Source organism: Colias philodice, chromosome 1 (genome assembly GCF_061535455.1).
Source record: "Colias philodice isolate Cphi_HAF_F1 chromosome 1, ilColPhil1 Martin Lab GWU primary, whole genome shotgun sequence".
NCBI lineage: Eukaryota > Metazoa > Arthropoda > Insecta > Lepidoptera > Pieridae > Colias > Colias philodice.
The window spans coordinates 5,995,778-6,019,478 of record NC_143086.1 but is presented as its reverse complement, the minus strand read 5'-3'; the positions used below and the strand labels follow the sequence as shown (position 1 = coordinate 6,019,478).

Below are 23,701 nucleotides of genomic sequence, written 5' to 3'. Positions count from 1 at the left end.
CCTAACCTTACCTAGTTCTTGCTACCTTGCTATTTTATCTGAAATGCTTATAAACATTTCATTTTTATTTGAAAAGTATTAAAATTTGAAAATTTGTTTGGAACAAAAAAAGTTAGTTATATCGTAGTATATTATTATTAGTCTGTGGTTATATTTCATAAATAATCGATGAAATTTCGTAAACACTGTTGTTGTCCCTTTGTAGTCACGGCCTCGACATTATTTTCGATATAAGGTTTTGGATAACTTATTCTGAAGGTTCAAGATTTAAGAAGACGTAGTGGACGTAGACTTCCCTACAAGTTATTGCGAAATTATGACAATTTATGAAAATGCATAAAGAAAGATATTATTAATCCAATAAATTCAAAATAAAATGAAGCTCAGGCGTCGAAACAACATTCCGATTTTCCTTTATGTAACTCGCGATAAAGAACGTACCCACCCACGTGCACATAAATATTTAGCGACAAACTTATTAAAGACCATTCGTCTTTGTAAATCCGGTCAGTGTGACCCAGAAAAATTCCCGTTAAGCCTTGTTCTGCTTCAGTTTTGGGGCTTGGCAGGCTGCATTCGTTTATCTGATAATTTTGACTAATGACACTGACCGTATATCAATTTGCATCTTAACCCGCCAATTCAATAGGTAATAAAAGGATCAGAGAAATTATTCGTAAAGATTTTTATCTTCGGAACCCAATTCTAGCGAGTGACGTTTATGATCATCGCGCTACGACGTTTTTGAGTGTTTTGATGGATTAAGTAGGTATGTGGATAAGTGGTGCTTTGGTTTTACCGGAGACGGCCTTAAAAAAATATGAAAAAACATAAATTTTCCTTATTTTGGTATCGATAGAATTGATGAAAGATATGTAGCATACCTACTGTTGAAGATGATAAATTATAGATGTGGAGACAACTATTGAATTGTTAATTGGATGCTTTATAAATACAATATCTGATACTATAAGAAATAACTGGTTGAATTCACATCGTATGGATGGACATACTTGTACCTATAGGTACTTCTCTTTTAAATGTTAACGGAGAAATATCCGAATACATAGGTACTAAATAGTGGTAAAATATCAGTTGCATTGCAAGACAATGATTTGTAAAATTCTCAGCTAGGTTTCGTTCAAGAGCTTGATTGATGCGAGATACGACAGTAAATTATTCGAGCTACATATTTTACAATCGTGATTTGAATAATTTCAAAGTTAACTACATATTTAGTATTTTATTCTCGGTATGCTAAATTAACAATTTGAAACATAAGATATGTTTTAAATTGTGGAAGCTTTTTAAGATGTTCATTTGATAGCGTCATTAAATTTGCTGAATTTAAAATGCTGCATGTTTACCAAAATTGTGCATAACATGTCGGTCGTTTTTTTACGTTACGTAGCTAAAGTTCCACTCTCAACCATTTCCTTGAGTGTCTTCCCATATTTTTAATTCGTATAGAAAGTAAGCTGTGTAATAGAGTAATTTCTATGAATGCCATGATAAGACTTAATGGGTTCTTCTGAACTAAATCGTTTACTTATCGTTAACTATCTTATGACCATACTGCTCATCTGTACTCTAACATTAAAATATATGGCCATATGTAATCTCACATACTGTACTGTTTAATTATCCATTCCTGTATTTTATCGAGGTACATCTATTAAGTCAAATATATATTAATGATACAGGCTGGTTCTGTTAAGGTTTATTTATTTTAATAAGTGCAGTAAAATGTAGTATCGAATCTTTATATGAATAAAATCAACGAATCTTTATAATCGAATCTTTATATGAATAAAATCAACGAATCTTTATAATCGAATCTTTATATGAATAAAATAAATCTTAATCAACGTGGCAAAATTATGTTTTCGATGGATTTAAATTCATATTTATTTTGCCTTTCATTTTGAGAAACTGGCCATAAAATGGTGAATATTGTGATTATGAAAATTTTGACAATGTAAAAAAATTGGCGTTATTCTCGAAAATATGCAGTTTTAAGTATACAGGGTGTCCCACTATCGGTATACTAAGCGCGAAGAGACTTGTAGTCTTGCATACACTGATCACGTAAAAAATACTTAAACAACAAAATATATTAAGTACGCCGCGACGATAGAATATTCATAAAACCTAGAAAAATGTTTAATGTCGATAAGTTTGATCAAAACTGCAATAATATTTATTAAGTACCTAGTTAACAAGGAGAGTCATTTGATATGCCAATTAAAGGATACTGATAACAATAAAATAGCTAGTTTTATGAGATAATAGAATAATATCTCATAATTTATTTTAAAATTAATTTCTCCGATTCTTGTTTCAGTGAAGACCGGAAAGCACAATTTAATTTTGAGTCAGATAAATATAAATTATTTCTTAAAAAAATATTCTTAGCATTTTCTTACTAATCTAGGTTTACGCTGTATAAAAGCTCTCAAAGTATTATGTTATCAGTCGATCGATAGAATATACAAATAAATATAATATTTAAAAAAATATATATGTATATGGGCAATTTACATTTTATGGGAATTTTCTGAAAGTTTCAAAAAATATGACAGAACATACAACTTTTTACATAAAAACAATTTTTAACCGAGCTCATCGTTTTACCTAACACACCAATTGTTCAACAACAAAGATATTGTTATAGATACAAGCTTGATATTGTTAGTTAACTGATATTTACTTCTGTTAAGCAATGTTTGCTAAGTTACCTCTCGGAATGGATTTAATTGCGTCGACTTTGATGTATGTGTAACTGTCCGACGGTCACAACTACATGTTACAAAACAGAATCGAAAATTTGCGACTCGATTTCCACTACGATACTATTTGAATACAAAATATATTAAATTAACCATAGACTGGACTCAATTTGTATAGTAAGTGCCTGTTTGGTCAATAGCTTACTCTCTTACAGCGAAAAGAGTTAAGACATTTCTAAAAAACTTGACCGAAAACATATACATAGTTAAAAAATTCGTAGGTACATTTATTAATGGTTATTGATAAAACTAATGGGCATGTAATTAAACAAAAATGTACTTAGTTGTCGAAAGATAGTTAATAATTATTAATTGCGGAATTGACGGCATATTTATCTGGACATATTGCCAAATCCGTGGTAGGATTACCGTGGCCATTATAAACGCCGCCGTAGAACCTGTTCCTTGGCCATCGGAGCATCCGTTTTGGATACCGGTGAGTAGGCGCAGTTTTAGTTATTCATATTATGGTTAAGTACGTGTTCAATATTTTAACTAGGGATTTGCAAAGAAAATTAATTCTAAGTTAGTAATTAAAAATGGAATTTATTTGAAAGGTGTCACGTTTCCTCGTTGATGTAATTGAAGGAAAAAAAGTTCATTGAGTACATGACTACATTTTTTTTAATAATTTATTTAGATACCATACCATAATATATGAGTAATAATTTGGATGTACACAATTTTATTACCATAAACAAGTAACGGGGCAAATTATTCTGCCTTTTTTAAAAAAAGACACTGCACGTGCGTAACAACAGTTTACCGAAAAACGTTCTTGAATTCCAAATTAGCCTTATTAATTCTAAAAGCACGTCGCAATATGGAACAAGCAATAAAATATTCGCTATATGTATTGTTTTAATAAATACTTCGTTATGATTATGCAATACACCATTGAGTTTCCTAACATCACCAATAGAGCAGAGAGCGACTATACAACAAGAACCGCTTTTAACTGGTTACATCCAGTTACAATAATCAGAAATAAACATTTTATGGATATTTTTGCATTTGTAATTATTGTTATCTGAGCTATTTCTTGGTATTCAACAAAAGCGCCCTTCTCTGACTTGTTATAATAATCGTGAGGTTATTATACGAGGTACCGAGGTGCGGTATTTGGGTTAAAATTAAATATTGTTTTAATATTATCGCTTTTTAACAAGTAATAATAAAGGACTGTAAAGTATATTCAATTGTCTAATAATAAATAACAGATAAATGAAAAAATAAATAAATTTTGAACTTCGATAGACGATTTCACAACTACATTGCATTCGAGTCAAAAATTTTCACACAATTGCAAGTGTAGGTATAAAGTATTAAGAATAGATATTAAGCCTAGATATTTCGAAACGAAACGTCCTAGGCAACATTGCAACACACGATAGCATACCAATATTAAGTATTAATTAACGATCTGAATTACCCTGCTACGTTGAAAATGCCTAAGAATTCAATAAATAGGTATGTATAAAGATAATACGCTGTATTTGAGGCTGTATTGCAAGAATTTATAGACTCGATAACTTTGGTAGTATGTACATTATTTTTTGTAGTGTTATAGTGTTGAAATCTGTTATTGATTTTCGTTTATTATACATAAATTTTATAACGACAACATAACATGGGGGTGACTTCATATTTTTGTAGGATAAAGAGGTAAAACTACTGAACAGATTTTGGAAATTATTTTATTTATTTTTTTTTATTTATTTTTTTATAATTCTTTATTGTGCAAAATATGATCAAACAATAGTATACAAAAGGAAGTAGTAATACAAAACATAATTTGCCCAAAAGGCGGCCTTATTGCTAAACAGCAATCTCTACCAGGCAACCTGGCGGGAAAGGAAATGCAAGAAGATTATGGGATAGTGCAAAAATACAAACAAAGTATTATTTTATCATCATTCTTTTCGTAAGTAACATTAGCATTTTTCTTTTCAGGATCAACCCGGGTGATACCGGGGCAAGCAGATAGTTTTAGAAATTATTTTTGGATTTAGCAAAGTTATTACATGATTTTCTTTGATGTTTTAACGGATAGTGCTGAAGTCTTTTTATAAGGCAGGGTTTTATAGATAATCAATCGTCATCGATACATAAAATATGAATAGTCTAATAATTGTAGTAGATAACTACCGTTTTGATACAGTTTTGTAGTTATTTTTATTTTAAAAAGTCCTTTCAAATTTATTTGACCATGGTTTTCAAGTAAGTACATAAGGGCTTAAGTATAGTTAATATGATAATTATTGTGAAGTGTCGAGGGATCATTAAAGTCATTCAAATGTATAAAGACGTAATTTCCAACCTCGAAAACACCATTATAAACTGCAATTTTGTACGTTTTAGTACTAAAAAATGCTTATATTAGCAAACAATGTACGGTCTAAAAAATATAATCACTTCAGTAAAATTTATGAATAACGATCATCATATCAAGTTCAATTAAATTCTTGTTACAATGTTTTTCTTGGATTATGAAGGATTAGTTTGACATTTATGATATTTTATTTATAACCATGTCTTCTAATTAAGACATAAAAGTAAGTAACATAGTAAGTAGGTATAAATTTTCCCAAACCAGTAAAAGATTAAAAATAGTTTGGTATAGAACAAATGCACTCAAGGTACCTACCTAGGTAGGTATCTACTAAATAAATATTGCAATATTTAACAAATTAGTTTACCAATTTGCAAACTTAGAATGCAGATATTGTTTTATTTTATAATGACGTTTAATTGTCGAAGCAATTTCGTATAACGGGAAATTTACAATTTGACAGGTTTTACAAATTTCGATTTTAGAATGTAGTTTATTATTTCCTTATTTGTGAGGAGAAACGTGTTCAGCGGCTGAGACAAGAGTATGGCATTTTTCACTTTGATAATTATCAAAAGATATCTTGATTAGGAATAGATATAATGCTATTAGGTATGTTCGGAAATGTGTTAGGTAGGTACTTAATTATTAAAAAGGTATGATACACATGTTCAATGTTGTTATACTTATGACAATAGGTACAATGTAGTCAGAACAAATAGGTTCCTAGTTCTACATAATGTGTACCTATAGCGCCATCCTTTGAACTTGTTCTTCATATTATCACATTATTTATTGCTGCATAGTTCATCAGAAAGTAAATTTACATAAGTCATCGTGCCAGCTGCGAGTGAAAATAAATATGGTCCAAATTAATTATTGACGATATTTTCATGTATTAGTTTTAAAATTTTCGGTCCTCTTTCACCAATTTAATTCTCAATAATAAAATTTCAGCGAAAATGAGGAGCTCTCTGAAGGCATCCGTGTTGTTACAACGATCCAAGTCGTTCACGGTGTACTAAGTGTTATTATGTTAGGTTTTTGTTTTTCGTACCTGTCGCAAGTGAATAACGCGCGGACAAAAGAATCAAACATACGCATCGAATCGAGAACTGCTTTTCGCAGCGGGACACGTAAAAATGTACTTACAAATAAATCCTCTCGAGGAAAATATAAATGTGCGGTTTTAAACCGCGCGCGGTGTCCGCAATATTTTTGCGTCAGGAATATTTATAGACCGGGAGATACTGACACAAAATTTCGAGTCATTTGTAACAAGGATGGCGGTTCTACAGGGGTCTTAGTACGCAATGACAAAAAGAAAAATGATGGTGTGAACGCTGGTACCGGTGTCTTAGTCGCGTGGGCGTTTGTCGAACTCGTCGGAAAAATAGCGAAAGTCTAACGATTTGTAACACAAAAATTTTAGAATTTACCGATAGCCCATAAAAAAGTAGTAGGCGGTAGTGTCATGCCATACTTTTCCGGTGTGACTTACAGCCCGCCATACCGACGCGAATGTGTTGATTTAAATAAAACAATCATTCAACCATTTGTACCAGGCTAACTTTTGCACAGGTAACTATCGTCGTGCAGCCATTTACGAAAATCGCCATGCCATACTTTTCGGACGATTCCAAATGGTCGCCATACCGCCGAAAATCTGCAAAAAAAATTTATTTCGCCAAACTTTTTGTACCAGTATTGCATTTGGATTTTTGGAGAGTATTTGATAAAATGTGACCATTATTATATTTGCCATACTTCTAGTAGGGGGAAAAAGTGCTGTTATACTTGAAAACTTAATTTATTATTAATTTATATAAGTGAGGATTTCCAACACTTAGATCTTTGAAATTTTGTATTTATATTTGTTGATCCTCAAACTTACAGGAAAAATAAGTGCCATACTGTTACAAATCGTTTGACTTTCGCTATTTTCCGACGAGTTCGACTAACGCCCACGCGACTAAGCCGCCGGTACCAGCGTTCACGCCATCGTTTTTCTTTTTGTCATTGCGTACTAAGACCCCTGTAGAACCGCCATCCTGTTACAAATGACTCGAAATTTTGTGTCAGTATCTCCCGGTCTATTACAAATAGTTAGGCCGTCAAAGCTGTTAACCTTAACAGTACGACGCGACGTCGATCGCGACCCGATAAAAGAAAGGGCCGAGTCTCCGCGATACGCCAACGTAAGACTGCAATTTATTTGCAGTCGATCGGCATCGGAAAGCCGCCGAAACCTCTTGAATCGAACTCGCAAAGCAAAACAGTCGCATCTGCATACGTTAAAAGTACTCACCCTAAAAAATATGTGAGAGGTCCGAATTGCTGTGGATTCCTTTCTGGCTCGTGTCAAGAGAGTAGTCCGGTTTTGCATTCACGTACCGAAGCACGATTACACTGCGTGAGAGAAAGGGTGCGCAACTCGCTCAAAAGTGAACACTCGCGTGTTGACGCTCGTGGTAGCAGTGCGAGAGTGGGCGTCGCGGAGGCGTATTGGCAGCCGCAAGTCGCAAGTGGTACTGAAGGCCGCGCGCGCGGGGGCCACTTTATGTTGTGGCTGCGCGGGCGCACCCCGCGGCCGCCGCTGCAGCCCTCGATCTTCTTCACTCCGCTGAAACGCGATTAAGCTAATCGCACAACGAGCTAAACAAAGGCTACGGCGATTATCACTAAACTTGTGCAATAGGGCAACAGTAGCATCGGAAGTTTAAAAACATAGATAATGTTACTACAAACGACTCGGTCACAATAAAAGTTTAATACAACACCCTGAACTAAGCTTACAAGTTATGGAGTGATATTACGTTGGGTGATTCCAAGAAATATAAATCCGGTGTTCAACTAGAAACCATCGGGTATTGTATGGCGAAAAGCAGTTCAAGCTAAATAATACCAGGTTACGGGTGATTGTTGTGTAGAAATAATTATTATCTCTATCCCATTTCCACATCTTGCCCAGCCCTTTCAGTACACAATTATTGTAGACCTTATTATTATGTAGGTACGACAGCTGCTTTTTAAATATTTTAAATTGATTTGTATGTATTATCTTATGTATTATCTTTAATATTATGGACTCAATACTAACTGAATTCATTCATCAAGACCTATCTCTACAAACCCATTGATACCATATTGATATGCATATGATTTCTTATCGGAGTAATTATCGGAAACTTTTTTCAAGAAGGCATCTTTCTAAACAATCATACTACCTTTTCAAATCCATGATTATGCTAAAAGTCAATAATAATTAATGTGAAAATATAAATTTGCATCTGTGATAAATATTCTTAAGGTTCAGATAATATAATATATACGAGTATATTATACACAATAATTCAGTGTGTACGACGCACGCAAACATAAATTTAAAGACGAAGGAATTAACATTTGCGTGCGATATGTTTAACATTTTCCTTATCTCTAATCAAGCTTTTCATTAAAAGTATTATTTAAGAATAGGATAATCAGAATACTTCACACAAAACATTTTCCGAACAAGCAGTACCTAATTATCATATCATAAAAATATATTCTCATAACATTTAAACTAAACATAAATGCACAAATAATCAAAAGTATGCCTATAATTCACTAAATAACATTTTCTCACAAAATTTGATTAATCCCAATATTATATTCATTGACGAGGTTAACTTGAAAACTGCAATTTACATAGATAATAAAACAAGATTTTATCAAAACTGATATCCGTTTTGCTTGTAACTGCTATTTTTTATAACATTATCCTGTTGAACTGACAAATATAACGCCATTCTATAATTTATTATTAATGTTATAGGTAAATCTGGATTTTTTTATTAATCTAAATTAACTTTTTCACTCGTAAACTACTGAATCTATTGGCTGAAATTATAGCATAGATAGAATATGCACGTAAACAGCAAGGATTAAAATATGTAGTGGGTATGTACTGGTTTTTATCCCGGTACAAAATACTAATAAAGTGCCAAATACGTGTAACTATAAATAATTCCTCTCAATAGTCCTTCAGAGGGACCGCTTATCTTGTAAGCGGCTCACTGGAAAAATACAATTAATTTCTTAATCATGAGTAATACTCAAAACGAACACAACAAACATATTAGTCATCTTTACAGTTTCAAATAGAGCGAATGCAAGAAGCAAGAAAATTCATTTTATCAAAGCGATGCGATTTGCGGCCGTCATGTTCGCTAGTATTTAACTTGAGCCTAAAAATAGATTATTCTATGTAGTTCAAACTAAGTATCATTTAGACTTGGAAGTGAATGAAGTCATTCATTATTTTTCAACTTTAAGCTAGATTCTAATGATAATATTTTCCACAATGGAACATGGTTTAAAATCAGTCTGAACGTTTTGTTATGTTTATGCCTCTGAATTGCTGAATATATTTGGATAGATTTGTATAGTCGATAAAAAGATCCCTTGTAAGGATATAGCTCTTAGCCTAAACACGAGGAATACAACGTAGTACCTACATAAATTTACGTACGTACATGATTTTTCTTTACTTAAAAAATATGTATTCCTTAGGTAAAAAAAGAAAGAAAGAAAAAATAAACTTTTTTCAACATACTTTTGAAAGAAAGAAAGAAAAGTTTATTTTTTCTTTCTTTCTTTTTTTCGGCATAGTTCTTAATTAATATAATTATTAATAATTATAATCACCCAAGTGCTTTGGAATAGAAGAACGAAATGACGGGAAAAAGATAAAAGTATTGTTAAATCTTAAGTTTTTCAGGTAGATATGCCAAATATTTTTAACCGCACTATCTTTCTTTTTTATTTTTCATTTGTCATGTGCGTATTGCTTGGGAGAATTGGAGTGCCTATACATAGTCAAGGATGAGAATCTGGTAATGTAGAGAAAGTTAATCACTACCATGCGCGTTATGATAGGTAATCGATCAATCACGGATGCGAGATGAGCCGTCCCATGTTTTATATTATTTTCAATAACATAACTTATTCATCAATTCATTCAGCTACAAGTTCACAACAGATAATAGGCCGCCTGAAGATATTTCTAAAACAACCGATTAACGGTCTGTCTTCATCAAGTTGTTTGTTCTTTATGATCGTCTTTATCGTGGTGTGTATTCACTATTCGAGAACTTTCCAGATTCTTAATTTTTCTAAATCAAGTGTAGATTAGGAGATATATTCGACTATAGGTATCATATAATATGATACAGCTTATTTGTTGTTTATATCTATTAGTGTAAATATTTGTTATTGGTTTACAATCTAAATATTCGATTAAAATTCAAATCTAATCAAATGTTAATTAAATTAAATCATCTCTAGTACCTTATATAATAATATATTTTCCTTTAATTATTAATTATATTAGCTGTATTCGTACTCATTAATTGTTTATGGTCTAATCCGTTGAGAAATATTGACCACACTAAAATGGTGCATGAATTATTTCAAGAATATCACACATCATTACAACATACTCCTGTTGAAGACCTCAATGCCAGAAATGTATAAATAATAAATATTATAAAACTTTAGTAACAATGAGTCTCAATACGAATTGTTATAGATATTGCACAGCTGTGAAACTAATTCTTACGAGTTCGTGTTAGACAATCAATAATACGGTCCGGTCAGTTCTTATTGTCTAGTATTTATTGTACTTATGACACAATACATGTAATTTTGGAATGATATGTATTATACAATATATTATTTCAAGCCAAACCCGGAAATATAAGCATGCCATAAGTTAACTAATTTGCAAACAGGTAGGTAAGCATAATAAAATACCTATACCTAATATAGTAAACTAATGTTCGTTAAAAATTTTGACATAGCAATAGAATTCGGAATTTAGAATAATTAATAGACCGGGAGATACTGACACAAAATTTCGAGTCATTTGTAACAAGGATGGCGGTTCTACAGGGGTCTTAGTACGCAATGACAAAAAGAAAAATGATGGTGTGAACGCTGGTACTGGTGGCTTAGTCGCGTGGGCGTTTGTCGAACTCGTCGGAAAAATAGCGAAAGTCAAACGATTTGTAACACAAAAATTTTAGAATTTACCGATAGCCCATAAAAAAGTAGTAGGCGGTAGTGTCATGCCATACTTTTCCGGTGTGACTTACAGCCCGCCATACCGACGCGAATGTCTTGATTTAAATAAAACAATCATTCAACCATTTGTACCAGGCTAACTTTTGCACAGGTAACTATCGTCGTACAGCCATTTACGAAAATCGCCATGCCATACTTTTCGGACGATTCCAAATGGTCGCCATACCACCGAAAATCTGCAAAAAATTTTTATTTCGCCAAACTTTTTGTACCAGTATTGCATTTGGATTTTTGGAGAGTATTTGATAAAATGTGACCATTATTATATTTGCCATACTTCTAGTAGGGGGAAAAAGTGCTGTCATACTTGAAAAATTAATTTAGTATTAATTTATATAAGTGAAGATTTCCAACACCTAGATCTTTGAAATTTTGTATTTATATTCGTTGATCCTCAAACTTACAGGAAAAATAAGTGCCATACTGTTACAAATCGTTTGACTTTCGCTATTTTCCGACGAGTTCGACCAACGCCCACGCGACTAAGCCGCCGGTACCAGCGTTCACGCCATCGTTTTTCTTTTTGTCATTGCGTACTAAGACCCCTGTAGAGCCGCCATCCTGTTCCAAATGACTCGAAATTTTGTGTCAGTATCTCCCGGTCTATAAGTTATAATATGAAAATGCAAATTAAATTCTACACTATGAAAATGAACAGTTATTCAATTAAAACTCTAAGTCTCAGTTAGCTAGAATACCTACTTAACGCAATCAATTATAATTATTTTCCAATAAATAAAATATGTAGACGAATGACCTTGGCTCACTTAAAACTTATTATGTTACCGTAGACTAAACTATAGTGACACTTGCATTGCTAAATTTTGTCTATTATACAAGTCTAGATTTGGCAAAAAAACTTAGAATTATTTCAAACGCAATACCTACGGGTAAATCTGTTATCTACGAAATGGGTTTGAGAAACAATGTTAATAGCCACTGAACTTGGTAGTACATACTTTAGATAAAGATACTTGGAAAAACTGCAAGCAATTCATAAAATACAAAGACGTTAAAAATAGGATTTGTTTGGGAATTTATATTATTTATCTGAATAGCAAAATAGATGTCACGTAAGTTTTTCCTAATAACTGTATTTGTCATAGAAGTTTTTAATGATTCTGCATTTAAAGAGATTTTCTTAATGACGCAATATTCAATTTGATTACGATTTATACGAACCAAAAATGAGAAACATAAGAACTAAAGCAGAAGGAGAACTGTAATGAGAAGGTAGGTAACACAATAGATTTGTTTTTTTAATAATTCCACAAACATCTTGACTTCGTTTTTATCATATAATAGGATTTATAAACTCTTTCACGAGCACTTACAATTAGATTACAATATAAACATTTCAAATTTATTTTTTAATAGATAAACAATAAGTTATAAGATACACAATATGTTACATATTTAGGAGATGTTTGTATACTTAACAACATATAACAAATGTTTAAATTGTACGGCATTGAATAACAATATAATCTATCCAACAGTTAAATTTCTTCCTATATCAATAGATATATCATATAAATATGTGAAATAATTGTTCAGATCATTGCAATTGCAATTTGCAGTTGGTACGGGATCATTTCGGTTCGCACGTTAATTAATTTTTAATTAACACCAATAAAAACCGAAGCTGTGTCGGATTAACCTTACGATTCTCTTGATAAACGGCCGCATAAAAATCTATCCATTTATACACGAATGATATCATGATAATAGTGAATGATTGTCATTGGCTTAATTTAATATCTATGTGTGTTGCAAATCATTTCTATATAGTTATCTATCGGTGTTTTGGAGCTTTTAAAGTTAGCTAATAACTAGTCCATTGAATAAAAAGTTCTAGAGTGCGTGAGTTAGTAACGTAAAATGTTTTTTCGGAAACATGTCAAGAGTCCCTAGGTAATAAACATACTAAAACCCCGGGACACTAGGAGGAGCCCCGGAGTGGGGGGAGGGGGGAAATGGGACCATTTTTTCATGTTTCGCTTAAATCTCAAAAACGGTACATGTTAGAGAAAAACTTTCAAGGAAAAGTTGAAAGGCCATAAAATTATCTACAAGTTGTACCTCAATCATTTTTTCCTATATCCTACCGTTTCTGAGTTATACGCAGTAAAAAATGAATTTCGCTCAAACAATTTCCCCATACTACACATCAATCAATCAAAAAATATTTCTTTCTTCCAAAAAACTCAAATGTGCAACTTGTGACTGGTACTGATAGATTGCTCTTAATTAGGTCTATAATTGGTAAAATAAACACATTCCTCCATGGAAGCCTTTAGGAGGAATCGTTTGTCAAAATATTATATTAGGGTAGTTTGAGTTACTGAACTTGATCTTTTTATTTTTTTCTTCCAAAAGAACTCAAAAGTGCAACTTGTGACCAGTACAGATAGATTGCTCATAATTAGGTCTATCATTGATAAAAATACCAGATTCCACGACGGTGGCGTTTACGGGGAATTGAATTTTGATTAGGGTAGTTACTGAACTTGATCTTTTTATTTTTTTCTTCCAAAAAACTCAAAAGTGCAACTTGTGACCGGTACTGATAGATTACTCTTAATTAGGTCTATAATAGGTAAAATAAATACATTCCTTCATGGAAGCCTTTAGGAGGAATCGATTGTTAAAATATTATATAAGGGTAGTTTGAAATACTGAACTTGATCTTTTTATTTTTTTCTTCCAAAAAACTCAAAAGTGCAACTTGTGACCGGTACTGATAGATTGCTCTTAATTAGGTCTATAATTGGTAAAATAAACACATTCCTCCATGGAAGCCTTTAGGAGGAATCGATTGTCAAAATATTATATTAGGGTAGTTTGAGTTACTGAACTTGATCTTTTAATTTTTTTCTTCCAAAAAACTCAAAAGTGCAACTTGTGACCGGTACAGATAGATTGCTCATAATTAGGTCTATCATTGATAAAAATACTAGATTCCACCACGGAGGCGTTAACGGGGAATTGAATTTTATTAGGGTAGTTACGATACTTGAACTTTTTATTTTTTTTCTTCCAAAAAACTCAAAAGTGCAACTTGTGACCGGTACCGATACATTGCTCATAGTTAGGTCTATCATTGATAAAAAAACCAGATTCCACCATGGAGGCGTTTACGGGAAATTGAATTTTATTAGTGTAGTTAGTTAAAAAGTTCAAGTATCGTAACTACCCTAATAATATTCAATACCTCCATGGTGGAATCTGATTTTTTTATCAATGATAGACCTAATTATGAGCAATCTATCGGTGTCGGTCACAAGTTGCACTTTTGAGTTTTTTCGAAGAAAAAAAATAAAGTTCAAGTATCGTAACTACCCTAATAAAATTCAATTCCCCGTAAACGCCTCCGTGGTGGAATCTAGTATTTTTATCAATGATAGACCTAATTATGAGCAATCTATCTGTACCGGTCACAAGTTGCACTTTTGAGTTTTTTGGAAGAAAAAAATTAAAAGATCAAGTTCAGTAACTCAAACTACCCTAATATAATATTTTGACAATCGATTCCTCCTAAAGGCTTCCATGGAGGAATGTGTTTATTTTACCAATTATAGACCTAATTAAGAGCAATCTATCAGTACCGGTCACAAGTTGCACATTTGAGTTTTTTGGAAGAAAGAAATATTTTTTGATCGATTGATGTGTAGTATGGGGAAATTGTTTGAGCCAAAATCATTTTTTAATGCGTATAACTCAGAAACGGTAGGATATAGGAAAAAATGATTGAGGTACAACTTGTAGATAATTTTATGGCCTTTCAACTTTTCCTTGAAAGTTTTTCTCTAACATGTACCGTTTTTTAAATTTAAGCGAAAAATGAAAAAATGGACCCATTTCCCCCCTCCCTCCACTCCGGGGCTCCTCCTAGTGTCCCGGGGTTTTAGTATGTTTATTACCTAGGGACACTTGACATGTTTCCGAAGAAACATCTTACGTTACTAACTCGCGCACTCTAGACCCCCTTTGGAGGGACTCATTCAATGGACTAAACGTCATTACATCTACATAATATTTAAGCTCTAATTCGTGCTTTTTGAATTTCCATTGTCCATGTTAATTTTCAGTCTGTATATTATTTAAGGGTTAAGTTATCTTAAGAAAAAAAATATTTTTATAATTTTTCGTTTATTTATTTATTTATACTTTATTGCTCTGAAAAAATTACACATTGAGACTTAATCTAGGATACATTGTAACAAACGGCGGCCTTATCGCTAAATAGCGATTTCTTCCACACAACCGGTTGTACAGAGAGAAATTATGTAAAGGATAGGAGTAGGGCAGAGCAGTTTATGTTGGATAAGTATAAAAAGCTCTTATTTTTTTCAACTAAAATACATATAAATTAAATGAAGAGTCAAGATAACTGATAAGTCTTCCAAAAACCATAACCGATTTTCAGGGTTGCGTTTAATTCGATCGTGACAAAAATGAATCCTACAGATTTGCAAACTCAAGTATAAGGTCAGTGTCAAAGATATAGACTTATTTTCAAGAAGTGCCCTTAGATGAATCTGGAAAACCTTCACGAAACGCATTAAGATTAAAGATTTTATTGGGATAGAAGTACGTGACTGAATTTAAAGGTTCCCAGTGTTTGCGGAAGATTAGTAAGGTTTCAGAGTAAAGTGCATTGCTGAATGAAATCATTATGAATTGCAAGGCTACACGTCCGCTAGTCATAATGAGTTTTACAGATGATACGATTACACTAACGTCCTTTTAATTTACAATAATCATGTCGCTTCCGCTGTGAAATATTATAGACATCTGTAACGAGGTTCGTTCCCAGGGCATGGTCAATGTCCCGAAACTGATGCATGTTTACGAATAAGCGTAAATTTTTTCCTTTCAAAGCGACTCGTGTAAACATATTTTCATGTTGCGATAATAAAGGGTTTGGTCAAGGCCTACCGGAAGTTGTTGGAGTTAATTAAATTATTATACCACTTAACTGAACTTTTCTATGGTTCTGCATAGTTACATATCTATAATAATCTATGTGCAGAACAATGCTTCTTGCGTTGGTACGATTGTGCCATATTTTCTGAGTACGGCTGTAACAATTAAAATATGTATTTCTTTTTTTGCTTTGAGATGCCAAGACATATGCATGCTCATAGCAGAGTTGTGGCGTTATTATTTATTACATGAAGATGTGAATGAACCACTAAGAGTGCCCCTGTGGTAGCCGCCATTAGTATTTCAAATCAAATCAAATCATTTATTTATTTCTCCTCACAATTCCCAATCACATAAATTAATCAACATGCATACAAAATTATCAAACATTTAGCTGGAGTTGGAGGAGCTGGGTGTTTGAAATGGGTTATAACCGGTATCACAGATCACCAGGTGCCCTCGAATTTCATACAACTGGGATGAATATAATACTTATATCATAGACTGTTTATAATTTGATGAGTGTAAAAAAAAGTTTGTTAATACTTTGTTAAATTTACACTAAAGGGTGGTTTAAGATTAAGGTGCATTTAAACTTCCCCTACTGAACCCATGAACTCGCTTGCACTTGCACTTGGCCTTTATGGTGGTGTCCATTGTGATTGACATTTTTTTAATAGGCACCCATTAGTAAACCACTATAACAACGTAGTTGTACAAAAAAAATGTATAATTTTCTTTTAAAAACATGCTTGTGGCATGGCAGTGGAAAATTGGCACATCTGTAGGTACCCAGTCTACCAGAAATATGAAAGAAATAACATTGACACGTTTACAAATTAATTACGTTGTAACTTTTCTTTCTAAAAGCCATTTCCACTCGATATCTAATATCACTACATAGTATAAAACAAACTCGCTTTCTCTGTCCCTATGTCCCTTTGTATCCTTAAATCTTTAAAACTACGCAACGGATTTTGATGCGGTTTTTTTTAATAGGTAGTGATTTTAGAGGGAGGTTTTAGTATATAATTTATTAGGTTTTAGACAAAGCGGGCGAAGCCGCGGGCGGTAAGCTAGTTGAAGATAATTTAGTATTCCTACGTTCCTATAGTTCCCTATGACTCATGGGCATAGAGATCTTCTGTGATCTGTGCTCATGGGCTATGAGTTTACAGAATTTTTCAGAATTGTAGTTATGTACAGTGTATATTTTTATACGTACCTACCTACTACACAGTAATTTTAATTACAATAACTATGTATCTTTAAGGTATTTGTATGTACATTTTTTTGATAGATACATACCTAGGTATTCTTTTTTAAATTAAATTCCCAGAAACGACATAAATTTAAATTCATAGCGATTTTTTTTACTTTTTATTTGTTAAATATAATCAACTACATGAACATTGAACAATACCTACTAACAGAATAATTTATACTGTTTTTATTCACTTGTTTTATCAGTTTTCCCTTGGCTCATAAACAAGTCATGTAAGATATTGTACCGTTTTACATTTAAGAATTTTTTCAAGTATTTGCGTCAGTTATCGAAAGGTAAGCACTATTTATATACATCTCATAGTTTATTGTAAAACAAATATTCACAAAACCTAAAAAAGTTAAGAGGAACGGCCGAAAACCTCTTGTATGTTCAACGATATCTTGTTTATATACCTAATAGTTCATATTATAATATTTTTTTTTACATAATTTGATGGCAAATTTTTGTGAACATATTTATTCAGTTGTAATCAACGTTTGACCGCCTCCTTGGTACAGTGGTTAAATTTTTAACCGGTGAGATTAGGAAATTAGGTATATTATTAGAAAAATTAAGAACTTATAACCTTATTAAAATAAGGATAATATTAAAATACCTGTTTGAATACGATATTGATTCGATACATTCCCAACAATTGTGATTTGTTAAGAAAATATTTAGGCCATTTCCTTCATATCAATTAATTATTTATTATTTTCCGGAATCAACTAATTTTCCTCATAATAATAATTGTCATTGAAGATATGTTTTTGTTTTATTCCCTACACATCATTGATACGAATTAACTATAATATGTTTTATTCATTACGGAAAAAAATAATTTTATTTATTTAAAAAGAATATTGGAGAAGTGAAGTTCTTTGTACAAGGTAACATGTTATGTAGGTTGTAAATTTGTTTCCCCGGTTGTTGTTTCTGGACAGGGCCTTTAGACAAACGTACGTAACGCCATGGAATAGAAACTGCTAACGCTAATAATTATTATTGACATAAGTTCATGACATTTTGGTAATGGTTCGGTCACACTACCAACCACGACGACGACCACGACCAAAATTCCAATCTTGCCGAAATTTGTTCAAAATCAATATTAAAATCTCCCGTCATTCTGGTACTCGGAAATAAAAAATTTCGAGGTCAATTAATAAAAAAAAATTGGGTTTTTAGCGATTTTCGCCGAGACAGTAAGTTTATCATACAATCAAATTGAACCAAAATTGTAGATCATCTAATTATCTATAAAAAGGTTAAATACATTTTTTTCTAGGAGCCGCCGTTTCTATGAAAAACCTTGTTTTGTTTGTTTATCCATTGATCTCAAATTTTTTTTTCCAAACACCAATACGACAGGAAATTGTTAAATTTCATTTTTAATTGTGTTTTGCACAATTTTATTTAATTGCGACTGGATGAAAATTTTGTTCGTGGTCGTCGTTGTCGTTGGTAGGGTGACCAAATCCTTAGGCAAAACATCATACGCTTATGTCAATTTATATCGATAGCGTATTCTATTCGTTGGCGTTTTGACGTTCGTCTCGGCCCCCAGGCAAGTTGGTCTGCATAGCAATATTATTGCTATGCAGACCAACTTGCCAATTGCGGTAAATAGGTACTACAAATTATATATGAACACTGAACAGTGAACTAGCATTACTGACACTATCTTTGTTTCGACCGCCTTGTTCATTCTTGTGTTTCAAACAATACCATTCCATGATATTTTTTTGGTCTACTTCAACTTCTTAGTAGATCGAGACCTTAACAGGTGCGGAAGTATTTGCGGCAACATGCTGCGGATTCTTATTCCTTACAGATAGATGTGTGTCTGATCTACGTCTAAAGTTTTAAGCATCGAGATATATGTACTACGTACGTACATATATCTCGATGGTTTTAAGGCTATTCATTGGTTTATAGGGTCTTGTATAGCATTTACATAGCTGTTATTTAAATGAAAGAACACTTAAGCATTGATTTATCTCTACAGAAAACCACAAGAGGTTTGTTATATGTAAGAAATATTGAACTAGCTATTGAATGGATTACTATAACGCACTCATTCAGTTTAAATTATTATGTTGGTACTATCTGCTGGTTTTAATTCTCGTGCCTACGACCCGTTCTGTTTCCGCATACTTGCTATCTTGGACCTAATGCTTGAATAAATGCTTAGTGCCACGCCTTGTACGTATTGAGATAAATAATCGAATCGCATGCGAGTTTTGTTTTACGTTTTGCGTGTTTCGACCAAAGCAACTTGTACAGTATATTGTATTATGTAGTCGGTGAAATTGTTTGCTGTGTTTTATTTGTACAAGATATAAGATGACTGCTAATATTTTTGTATAATATTATGTACCTAGTGTACGAATACCTAGATTTTGTCATTATGCAAGCTTTAGTTAAGTCTTAATCTTATAAATTTGGAGGAATTTTCGAATAGTTAGCACGTGAAAAATGCTCTACTTAGGCATTGCGTTGCGATCAGAAAGCTCTGCTAGAATGTAACTAGGTACATAAGTACCTACGAGTCTAAATAGGTTTCGAATCTTATAAAATCGTAATCATAGTTCTTCTGAAGCAAATTCCTCGCATGAAAATGTGACGTGATTTAAGTACGTAAAGGATACTTCCAAAGAACCTATTATGTATTAAATTAGGAAAACCATTGTCCAGAAAGGTGAGTCTACACAGAGCGTGCAGCCTCGCGCGGAAAATACTTCGAAAAGCTCCTCGCTCAGCAATCAGTCTTTGAATTTTTTTGAGGTACCTACGTAATAACTTGATGATATAATTTGAAACTTACCCAGATAGAAGAAGATGAATAACTATTTTAAGAGTAGCTTTTTTAATTAACAATTAACAAAATAAATAACTATCATGCAAAGCTCTCTTTTATTATAGTTAGTTAACTACCTAAATAATACCTTTTATCTAGTATCTACTGTTATGTAGCTAAAATGAAATATCTTTCAACGCCTTTGACTTGGTGAAGAAGGAGTACTCTTCCAAAGGGGTATTGCAATTTGCACTATGTTACACTTCTATAAATCCGACCCGAGTATGCATGATATAATTTTTTAATCTTGCCAAAGTTTGGATTCCGATAAATGGGTAGGTATAATGTTTAGCTTTCCTGAAAAATCTTCATAAGTCGATATATATGTATAATATAATATCAAGTAAGTAATAAGATATTCGATATTAGAGTTAAATTAATATGAATCTCTATATTCTCTTCATAAGAACTATCCTTGTGCTCAAAAAGTAAAAACGTTATTTAAAAATTAGGATCAGTCGAGCCGTTTTCGAGTTTTTGGCTTGCAGAGTGGCACTGGCATAGCAGAGTAATATCACATGCGTGGCGACATCTATTGGTTCAACGAAGAATTAAACTCTACTCGGGTACTTTATGACGAATAGATGGCGTTGTACAAAATCATGTCTACTGAATTTGATAGACTATGGTAATCCATACTAATATTATAAATGCGAAAGTAACTCTGTCTGTATGTCTGTTACTCAATCACGCCTAAACTACTGAACCATTTTCATGAAATTTGGTATGGAAATATTTTGATACCGGAGAAAGGACATAGGCTACTTTTTATCCCGGGAAAATGACGCAATCCCGGAAATCCCACGGGAACGGGAACTATGCGGGTTTTTCTTTGACTGCGCGGGCGAAGCCGCGGGCGGATTAATAATTAATTAATAATGTAGATTTTGTCCTACACTTTTGTAGAAACATGTTTCATATTATATTATATTATTTTCAGCCCAATCGCATGGTTAATTTCCATGAGTAGTATTCCATTTCTACTTGTATGATTTTATTTTCATTCGTCGTTACCACTATCACGGGTGACTGGGAAGTTATTTTTATTCTATGCAATAATTTATCTCCATGCAAGTCGATTTTGTTGATCACAATCTGCGAGGTTTGCAGAATATAGCTCATTATAACTAGATTTCCGGCATCGGTTTCGCTTTCACATTATGGCCTGAAATCCATTACAAAATATCTCTTACAAAAATAGATACCATGGGTACTCCTCGGAAACGGGTCGACCGATTTTTTTTTATGAAATATTAGTTATGGGATTTATTATTTAGATTTACGCTATAACACCTTATGAGTAGCTACTGGCTGATCAACGTTTGCCAAGCCAGATATCTATAATTTAACGCTAAGTTAAGCTTTGCTATAGGAATGTTATATTCGAGAAGGATTAGGAAAGGGTTCTCCTAGTATTTGCTTCATAAATAGTGTTATATAAATAAAATATAATTAAAAGATAAAATAAAAAATATACCTACTTACAATATAAAGCATATTTTACCAGCTAGCATAAAAGCTAGCAGAAAAGCAATAAAAAGAGGCAATAAAAATAAAATAAAGGTATTGTTTTATTTATAAAAGAAAAAACGACTAAGTATAAAATAACTATTTAATGCAATTCTAACAGTAATAGAATATAACATTTACGTTTAAACAACATGCTCTTCAACTCAAAAGAAACGGTTTATATTACACCTTAGCGCAAGTACACCCACGATGAAAAATATACTTTTCTAAAACTACACCTCTGCCTTTACATATGGAGAGTATATTCATCATCGAAGAATCCAGAAAGTTATTCCTTTAACATCAACATATTTCAATATTGATAAGACATTTGTGCTTCGACCAATGACATACAATTTAAAACTAGTTATATACATTGTTACAAAAGTGCCCAGATAGCAAATTAGATAGTCTATAGTTAAGTTTAAACATTTATAGCGTTTTACACGATTTGATTTTAATTAGGGTTAAATTATTTTTAAAGTAAGCGTCATCGCAACCATTCTCCCGTCTCCGACTTGAGCTAAATGAATGAAAGGGCAAACAGACATACATAGCATATTATTAGTAAGGAATCATTCTATCACCAATATGCATAAGATTTATTTAAATGCACGATTCTAAAACTAACAAATAAATTATGGTTTACAACTGCCATGCTTTATACCATGATATAATGTCACACTTATTGAATAAAGTCACACAGAGATACATAATATATAATGTTAAGCAACTAGGACCTTTGTGACACAAACATTAAGACATTGTATTGATTGATAATAATAATTAATACACATAGGTAATACCTACAATTTATAGTTAAGTAGTTCGCATAATATAGAAATAATTCTAAGTCAGAAACATTAACTTTATATAAAGGATTACATGTTTAAAATTTAAAAAGCCACCATTACTTCACTGGTTAAATTCATTTTCAGATATTAAGTATGCGACGTGCGTGGTAGTATAAAAATAAATTATATAGAAGACGTAAAAATTCAAATCCTACATGAATTAATTTTAATAAGCTTTCATTTAGATTAACATCTTTATTACACCAACTAATAATACGACACACAATACATTTTATTGACACACATAATTGTTATTATTATAATTAAATACAATCAATTCACATTTAGGTATGTCATATAGAGAAAAATTAATAAATATTACACTACAAAAATTTCGTCCATAAACATATAAAAAGTTTTCTGAAAATTAGTATATTTTTCTTATTATTATGTCACGATAACTTCTCATTTTTTAGATGGAATGGAATGTCTGGACAAAGGGAATTATAGAATAAATCTCTGGATTCTTTCAACATAATATCTTATCGACCCAATAATTTTTGTCCTTTGGCGTAAGAATGGGTCATGTTTACGAAATTGAACTGAAAACCGGTATCATGATGGATTGAATATATGACGATATAGTATAGGGGCACATAAATATAAAATTATTCAGTTATTAATTTTCAGGAAATTAATGATTTATCTTATTTAAATGTAATTACAATTGACTGAATTATTGTGAAGTTATTAAAAACTCACTCAACAGAATATTATATCTTCGAGTTAAGAAGTAATATGGGAATAATTCTGTATCATACATGATACGTCACAACCAAAACTACGTTCAAAAGTTGGTTTTGAGACTAGAAATTTATTAAAACATTTGAAGTATGCATACATCATTGGTATCAGAAGTATTTTACTGAATATGATCTATGGGATGGAACCATAAAATGTATTATAATTGTTTCCTTCCAATAAATTAATTTGAAAAGTTAAGCATGCAGGTTTATTTAGTTTTTTAATAATTTCTAAATGATTAAGTGACTGGTCAGAGATTAGAAAAGTTAGTCTTTAAAACATTTACAAATT

General features: G+C 32.1%; 1 protein-coding gene across 2 annotated transcripts in view; it reads right to left on the bottom strand.

The window, feature by feature from the left end:
* Positions 1-7,669, bottom strand: part of LOC149491139 (UNC93-like protein) — a 65,102-nt gene extending 57,433 nt beyond the window's left edge. For both annotated transcript variants that reach the window (XM_089703591.1, XM_089703523.1), the window contains exon 1: positions 7,430-7,669. The gene's annotated coding sequence lies outside the window, so the exon portion shown is untranslated. The remainder of the gene's footprint in view (positions 1-7,429) is intronic.
* Between the last annotated feature and the right edge of the window lie 16,032 nt (positions 7,670-23,701).